This window comes from Papio anubis, chromosome 18 (genome assembly GCF_008728515.1).
Source record: "Papio anubis isolate 15944 chromosome 18, Panubis1.0, whole genome shotgun sequence".
Taxonomy (NCBI): Eukaryota; Metazoa; Chordata; class Mammalia; order Primates; family Cercopithecidae; genus Papio; species Papio anubis.
The window spans coordinates 38613814-38623001 of NC_044993.1; positions in this window are offsets into that span (position 1 = coordinate 38613814).

The following is a 9188-nucleotide window of genomic DNA, read 5'->3' on the forward strand; positions in this document are numbered from 1 at the left end:
CATTACTGCTCCACCATCATCACCACCACCTCCTCTGATCATTTCACCTCGGCACTGCCGCTTGCCACCACTATCCATTGTCCATTCCATCCATCCTCCATTTTCATCCACCACCTCCACCACGTTCCACCACCATCCACCGCCATCCTGCCCGCCATTCCACCACAGTCTTTAAGATCCTGTTCACCACCACCGTCTTTATCCATCTCCGCCATCTTCACATCCACCACCACTGCCGCAAATCCTCCGTTGCATCTGCGGTCACCGCCGCCATCCGCCACCATCCACCATCTGTCACCATCTCCACCATCATCGTGCCTCCGCCCATAGGTTGTCGTCATAAAATCCCGCCTGCCATCGGCCGCCACTTTCTGCCGTCACGCCGATAATCGGCGCGTCGCCGCCGCCGCCAACATCACTTAAATCTGCCCGCCGCATCGCATCCGCCACCGCCGCCGTCACCGGTCGCCGTCATAAATCCGCATCCGCCACCGTCACGGATCGCATCACCAGGCTCCGTCTTCCGCCACTACCACCAGCACCACCATATCTACCACCATCTCCACCACCATCACAGCCACCTGCACTGGGGTGATCGTGCCTTCTTTGTGACATTTCAGAAGGGCTATTGCAACATTCTCCAGGGATCTTTGCAAGTTGTTTGTGCAAATTATCAGTGCTCTCACTAGACTGTGAGCTGCTTGAGGGTAGGGACCTCCTGATTTACCTCAGAGCCTCCAAGCAGTTTGCACATGGGCTGGCACAGAGCAAAAGCTCAGCCAGGATGTGTTCACTGAATGAGGGCACATGAGATTCTGGAAAACCCAGATTCCTGCAAAGCAGGCTGAGGCAGTGTTCTTGGCTCCCTCCACACCCCTACTGCCTCAGTATTTCTGGATGCCTTTGATCCCCATCTCCCACGCTGGTGTGGGCATGCCCCTCTTTCTGTGCCACCACACAAGCACTGAGTGGTTTAGAAGGTAGTTTCTGATGCACCAGTCTTGGGTAATAATAATACTGTTATTGTTACTATTATTATTTTGCCTGTCATTGTGCAGGGCCTGAGAAGTAAAGAGGTCAGGGCAGTGGTCCAGCTGAGGACAGCCTGCTCAGTAGACTCAACTTCATGGCAGCAGGTGCCAATTCACTCAATGCTCAAATACCAGTCTGCCAAATAAAGACCAAAAGTCAGTCAGTATTTGTTAAATGAAATGAGCTTTAATTCTAGACATTTACTTTTTATAGTTGTTCTGAAATTTCCGAGTGCATCAGAAGTCACCTAGAAGGCTTGTGAAAACCCAGATTGCTGGAAGACTCAGTCGGTCTGGGATAGGTCCACTGATTTGCATTTCTACTAACTTCTTATATGATGCTGATGCCACTGGTCCAGAGACCCCATCTGATACACCACTGCCCTCATGGGAGTGAGTGAGAAAGGCATAGGAATTGTGAATTGGGAAGACCAGGAAGTCCCTGTCCCATCTTCTCCCAACCTGTACCCCCACCTGGCATCAAGGCTTTCCTGGGCCATCAGGGCAAACGTGGGAGACCTCATCAGAGAGTCCAGCAGAAAGGCCTGGGCAGGGGCTTGGGCAGACCCTACCTGAGGAAGGGGTGGATTCCCAGGTGGCCTCCTGTTTAGCCAACAAACAGAAGGGGCTAAATCCCCAACTGGACCTGCTTGTTTGAGTAAACACCTCACAGGGCCGCCTGTGTAAACACCCATTGTCTACAGGCAGATTAAGAGTGAGCAGGAGCTGGGCTTTTTTTCTTTCTTTTTTTTTTTTTTTTCCTTTCATTTTTTTTAAGCACTGAGAAAAGCCATTAAGGGATTAACACCCCGATTTATGAAAATGGAGGATGATAAAGGAACAATGGGGTGACAGCATTGTGTAAACGACATTGATTCATTTCAGAGACAGGGCTGTTAACTGGGAGAAATGGAGAAATAAATGGAACAATGAGGAGATGCTTTTACCAGCTTGTCATTAATTAGCCGAGAGTACAATTGTTTTATTGTCCTTTTTGAAAAATACAAAATTGGTAGGAAAATACAAGCACTGAGCAAATCGATTATTCTGTGTCACAGGCTGACATCTGCTTTTCCTTTTCTCCTGAAGCTTGCCTCCGGAAGTGGCTTCCTAAGGGAGGAAAAGAAATCTTCCCCCAGCAGGAGGATCTTGCAGGGTTTGGGAATAAAATGACCTTCCTGCCCAAGGATACCCCAAACTTCTTGGCACTGGAGGGCGGCCTCAAAACAGGAGAACCCCACTTCCATCCTCTTCTGGCCTCACCAGTGAGGGAGTGAGGGCCTGGGAGGTGGGAGGTGAGTGGGACCCCCCTGGGAGGCATCTTGCTGCAGGTGGTAGGAGACAAGGAGCTTGGGCAAAGGGAGATGAGCTTCTGGGGGCAGCAAGACTGACACAGTGGTCCCGTCCCTGCTGACAGCTCATCCAGCACCACTGTCCAGGTCTCCAGCAAGATTCCCTCTCTCCACTCATTTCATCTACAACCAGCAGCTGAAGTGCCTGCCCTAGGCCTGTGCTGGGATGCATTGAATGAAAAGGCTTCTCCAGGCAGAGAAAGTGAGCTCAGATCAGGGTGGGCGCCGTGACCACAGTGGACTTTCCAGAGTCGTGAGCAGTGCCAGCTCTGTCTCAGAGAAGGACACATTTCTGGATTGATGGGTGTTGAAATAAGGTTTTGCTGGATCCAAGAGGACTCCGGTTAGGGTGAACTGGAGAGGAAATGCATGGCGTGGGCTTAGGGCCATGGAGACACATGCGGTGGACGCAGAGCATGTCTATGGGGAGTTTTGACGGAGTAAAGAAGGCCAGGCATGTACAGGCTGGATTATCCCCACCCAGCCGCCCAAACAGAGATTCAGCTAGGAAGAGGAGAGATGCTGCTTGAACCCAAGTTCACCCCTCTATTTGTAAGGGCGGTTTGCAAATCCAAACATCCATGTTTGGATTCTAACCTGTCAGAAGAGTTGGCCAACTGGGACTATTTCCAGAAAGAATCTGACAATCCCACAAAGGGTTAATAGCACTTATAAAGAAAAGGAGCTCACAGAAGCAGTATGCAAGGAAACTGTAAACAGCATTGCCATTGTCTTTGCCTTCTGTGACTACTGGTCATTGTTTGGTCTTTAATCTGCAGGCACTATAGATATAAATATAGCTGTCTTTATAGCATTGTATCTTTACAGCCCAAGATAAAACAATGCATCTTTATGTCTCTAATCTTTATATTTATATAAAGATATCTTTATTTGGAAAGATTAGATATGTATGTCTCACAGATTAACGTTGACTGAACATAGATTTTTATGCATTCATTTCCTACATTCAACGTCTCCGATGTGCCAGGCACTGCTCTAGTGCTGGGTATAGAGCAGAGAACAAATGAGAACCCCGGCCCCAGTCCCCATTTTCATTATCCAGAGAATTACATTGCCGGATGTAAGAGAAAAAACTCAACAAATGTGTACTAATAGAAATGGATTAGATGGTAATGAATGCCATGGAAAAAATGGAGCAGGTTTAGAGGGCAGAGAGTGGTAGGGGGTTCTGCTGTTTTCTATGGGGTGGTCAGGGAAGGTCTCACTGATAAGATGACAACTGAGCAAAGACCTGAGCTGGCAGCTGTGCAGGGGGCAAGCTGTTCCAGGCAGAGGGCACAGCAAGTGCAAAAGCCTGGAGGCAGGAACATACTTGGTGGGTCAGAAGCAGAGAAAGAGCCTAAGAGGCTGGGAGCAGTGGCTCACACCTGTAATCCCAGCACTTTGGGAGGCCAAGTGGGGTGGATTACTTGAGCTTAGGAATTCGAGACTGGCCTGGCCAACATGGCAAAACCCCATTTCTACTAAAAACACAAAAATTAGCCAGACGTGGTGGCGCACATCTGTAATCCCAGCTACTCAGGTTGGCTGAGGCAGGAGAATCCCTTGAACCCAGCAGGCAGAGGTTACAGTGAGCCAAGATTGTGCCACTGCACTCCAGCCTGGGTGACAGAGGGAGACCCTGTCTGGGGAAAAAAAAAAAAAAAAAGATCTGAAGAGGCAGGAACCATGAGCAAAAGGCAACAAAGTCCAAGATGAGCTCTGAGAGGCACAGATAAAGGGTAGTGATCTGATCTACGAGTTAGCGTGATTGCTTTGGCTTTGGTGTGTAGAAAAGACCCAAGACGATGTGTACATTTCGTATCCTCAACCAGACCACACAGCTCAGTGCCCACAGGAGCGAGGCACATGAGAAAGGGAAGAGAGAGCTGGAGTCGGCCTGCTGGTCTAAAGGGGCAGGCAATGCTCAGCTCCTGCTGATGGTTGAGCTTGAGAGAGATGAGCATGGAGTGGTTGTGTCTTATCATCTTTAAAGCAAGTCTAGATTTTCAAGTGGACTATCCTTATTTTAAATCGTGTACAGTTAAACAAAGCATACTTTTGGCCAGATTCGCCCACAAGCTATTAGTTTATGCCTCCCTCTTATCAGGCAAGGAGAACTCACACAAGTCATACATCTTCTTGCCCTTTGTTATCTGGGTGCCAGAGAACTCGGGGATGAACTTAATTTTAAGGCATTGTAACTATACTGCATAAAATTTTCAGCAAAATCATCTCTCTTCTCCCAGTTCTCAGTTGAATATGATTTTTTTAAATGTCCAGTTAAAGGTTATGTGCTTTTTATTATAAGCAACCTTAAATTATGTTCAATTAGGAATAAACTCTAACAAAACTAAACCGTAAGAGAATAAATAGCTACTGTGATCACACTCTTTTGTAACCATTTATTGTTCAGGGAGAAAAAAGGCAAGTGTCTGCTTCTTTGATTCTCTATGAAGGTGTCTCTGGCTCAAGTCACTTGGAATCCACGCAAACCCTTTAGATAAGGGAGGAGATATCATTTGCCTCCCACATGCCAATTCTGATCAGTCGGAAGATGCTGCTGAAAACATTTGTGTTAAGAAGGAATCTGAGGCTATCCTTACGTTAAGTAGGAGAGTGCAGGCTGGTCAACTAGGGATGTCTGCTGTCATTATAGATTAGGCATTTCTCCATGGTGAAGGGAGGACAATTCTAATAGAATTGCATGTAAAGGCCCAGGTGAAATCAGCCACCAATTGAGGGCTGAAAAACAGGGGCTTTGATTGGCCAAAAGTTAACAGCCCATACTAGTAACAGCCCTGGATTTGAACGCTGTTTGTCTTCTCCAAGTTGTATCAAGTTTGTCACATTTCTTAACCATTTTCAGCTTCATTTCCTCATCCGTAAAATGAGGATAATAGTTGTATCTTAAATCATAGGACAGATGGGATGATTAAAAGGAATAACCTTAACTCAACTGTAATAAGCATAGGCACTCAATCAATATCACCTGTTATATTTATTATTATCATTATTTTTCAGACTGCACCCCCACCCCTGCCCATCACACCAGTCACTGTCTTTTAAATAAAAGTAAGGGATTTACTGGCTTATGGAACTGAGAGGTGCTCAGGTCAGAAATCTGGGTTCTGCAGTCACCTCAGCCTTAGGGTTTCAGAGGCAGCTCATGCCCTGTGTTTAAAGCCTGTCTCTGCCACTTTAGAGCTACAGGATCTTGAATGAATAACTCAGCTCTCTGGGCCTCAGTTTCCTTATCTGTTCATATGGGAGTGGTAACAACTTAGAATGACCTTATAGAACTTCTCTGAAGGTTAGATAAGGTAATATATATGAGTCATAACAGCACAGAGCATGTAACAAGAGCATAGAGTTGTTAGCTTTTACGATTGTGATTTTATAATAGATAGTTTGGGATAGTTATTCTCTTGGTTACACAGCTTGTTAACTTCCTCCTTATTTGGAAGAAATTTTCCACTTTCTGAGTCTTGGGAGGAGCTGAGTCCACCTCCCTCAGCAGACGATAAAAATAGGGGATACCCATCTCCCCAGGATCCCTTGCAGCTGAAGCAGAGGCATGTGACTGTCTTCCACCAATCAGAAGCATCCAGCCCAGGTTACTCATTGGATCACTGTGGTACAAAAAGTTGGGGATTGCGTAGCATTCACGGAGCGGCAGTAGCCATTGCAGCAAGACCTAATCCTGGGGACAGCCATGGCACGGCTAGGAGAGAGGATAGGCACCTGACACATAGGAATGATGTCAACAGTGCCCTCACCAGACCTTCCTGTGAGACGACTAGGGCATCCCCCTGGCTGCGTGACCTCTCAGCCTGGCTCTCCAGCTCTCCTTGCAATGCAGTCAGCCACCCATACTCTTGAATTCATTTCTTTCCTGCTTAAGGCAGCCAGTGTCTTTTTCTGTTCCTGGCAGCTAAGAACCTTCCCGATACAGTAAGGCAAGGCAGAAATCTTTTTCCAAGTTCTGGAAGGATTTGAGTTTTGATCCTGTTAAATTACTGACCTTATAAAGAAGCTTCTTCCACCATGACTAAGCCCAAGTGGCTTTGCAGTTGGCATCAACGGGTGTACCCCCCACCCCTTACTGAGATGTCCACAGATCCATATGCACCCAAGGCCGTCACAAAGATCTTGAAATGTCTGCTTTGCCCAGCACTCACCACTCTAGGGTGCTGCCTGAACTCCCTGGGGAAGAGCAAGAACTGAGAGGAAGTGGTGGAGGAAAAGAGGAAAAGCAAGATGTTCCTGGCAGCGGTATGTTTACTCCACCAGAATGAAACACAAAGCTGTGTGAGAGCACAGAAGTCTGCCAAATGCAGCCTGAGCCCTTCCCTGAGAAAGCCCACCAGAGGAAGAGGAAGCCAAACCAGTTTCAAGGATTGAAGGTGTCGTTGGTAAATAAAAATCAACAGCTTTGGCTAACACTCACTTCTTCAGTTCCTTGCAGCTAAGGAGCTGGATACTGTCACCCAGGTTGGAGTACAGGGGCATGATCTCTGTTCACTGGAGCCTGGAGCCTGAAGCCTGAATACTGACTGGCACAGACTAGGAGCCACAGACATGTACAGATCACGAATCACCCTGCCTTTCGAGACTGCAAAACTGCCATGTGAAACTAGTGCTGAAGGAGTTGGAAGGGATGGATTCACTTATTAGCCACAGCGCCTAGGGTAGGCATCAGAATCACCTGAAAGTCCTGTGAAAATGCAGATGACAGGACCGCACCTTAGAGTTTCTGATTCAGAAGTTTCTGTTTTCCTTCTAGCGGGTTCTCAGGTGATGCTCACACTTTAAGAACCACTGGTGGCTGGATGCAGTGGCTCATGCCTGTAATCCCAACACTTCGGGAGACTGAGGTGGGATGATTGCTTGAGGCCAGGAGTTTGAGACCAGCCTGAGGAACGATCTTGTCTGCACTGTATTTATTTACTTTTAATCTCTGGGCATGGTGGAGCACACCCTGTAGTCCCAGCTACTTGGAATGCTAAGGTAGGAGGGTCACTTGAGCCCAGGAGTTAAAGCCCAGCCTGGGCAACATAGCAAGGCCTCATCTTTACAAAAAAAAATGTTTAAGAATCAACTAAGGCTGGGTGTGATGGCTCATGCCTGTAATCTCAGCACTTTGAGAGGCCAAGGTGGGCAGATCACATGAGTCCAGGAGTCCAAGAACAGGATGGCCAACATGGCAAAATGCCATCTCTACTAAAAAAATACAAAAATTAGCCAGATGTGGAGGTGCATGCATGTAATCCCAGCTACTGGGGTGGCTGAGGCACGAGAATCACTTGAACTGAGGAGGCAGAGTTTGCAGTGAACAGAGATCACACCCCTGTACTCCAACCTGGGTGACAGAGCAAGACCCTGTGGCAAAACCACAACAACAAAAATCAACTGAGCATGGTGACCTGCTTCTGTGGTTCCAGCTACTCAGGAGGCTAAGGCAGGAGGATTGCTTGAGCCCAAGAATTGAAGGCTGCAGTGGGCTGTGATTGTGCCACGGCACTCCAGCCTGGGTGACAAAGCAACACCCTACCTCAAGAAAAATGAAACAAACAAAAAAACCACATTGGCTTAAAATAAGCCATTTCCAGTTTCTTCTGTAAAGTAGGAATAGTGACCCTGGCTCATGAGATGGCCTGAGCGTCAATTACATTTGTGGGTGTGAGAGTGCTATACACTGAATTGCACCATCAAAATGTGCGTTGTTCATAATAATGCTAATGCAAGTTTCTCAGCGTGAAGCTGGCGTGCAGCTGCATAATCACAAGTGACGCATTTATTGAACCTCTATGCTATGCTCAGCACTGCTGAGAATACAGTGAGTCCTTCCTTAATGTCACGGGTAGCTTCTCAGAAACCGAGACTTTAGGCAAACCGACACATAATGAGACAAATTTTACCACAGGCCAATTGATACAAACAAAAGTTACGTTCTTACAGCATATTCCTGTTCACACAAACATTGCCAAACTTCTAAATAAATGCTTCTAACATTGGTCATTTTAATAAATGTGAACTCTACATCCTTTTAAGAAAGATTGAAAAAGACAAGTAAGAAAATTATTTACCCAATTTTTGGTGCATCTGTGAGAGATGGCAGTTGTAGTGGTGGTGGGTTAAATTAAAAAAAAAAATGTTTTCAAAACAGAAATTATAAGGAGCGCCTCCTGCCACGGGGCAGTTAAAAAATCAAGCACAGATAACGAGGGCTTGCTGAGCACTTCCGCCCACAGCTTTTACTGTGTGCATTTGTAGGATTATTGTAGACTTTATGAATTTTTATTTTACAATAATTTGTCTTCGTTCATTCACTTCCCTTATTTTTTTCTTTCACTTTTTCTTTTTTTTTCTTTTTTTTCTTTTTTTTACTTTAAGTTCTGGGATACATGTGCAGAACGTGCAGGTTTGTAACATACGTATACACGTGCCATGGTGGTTTGCGGCACCTATAATCCGTCACCTAGGTTTTAAGCCCCACATGCATTAGCTATTTGTCCTAATGCTCTCCTTCCCCTTATCCAGCCCCCAAGCAGCCCCTGGTGTGTAATGTTCCCTCCCTGTGTCCATGTCTTCTCACTGTTCAACTCCCACTTATGAGTGAGAACATGTGGTGTTTGGTTTTCTATTCCTGTATTAGTTTGCTGAGGATGATGGCTTCTAGCTTCATCCATGTCCCTTCAAAGGACATGATCTCATTTCTTTTTATGGCTGCATATTATTCCATGGTGTGTACATACCACATTTTCTTTATCCAGTCTATCATTGATGGGCTTTTGGGTTGGTT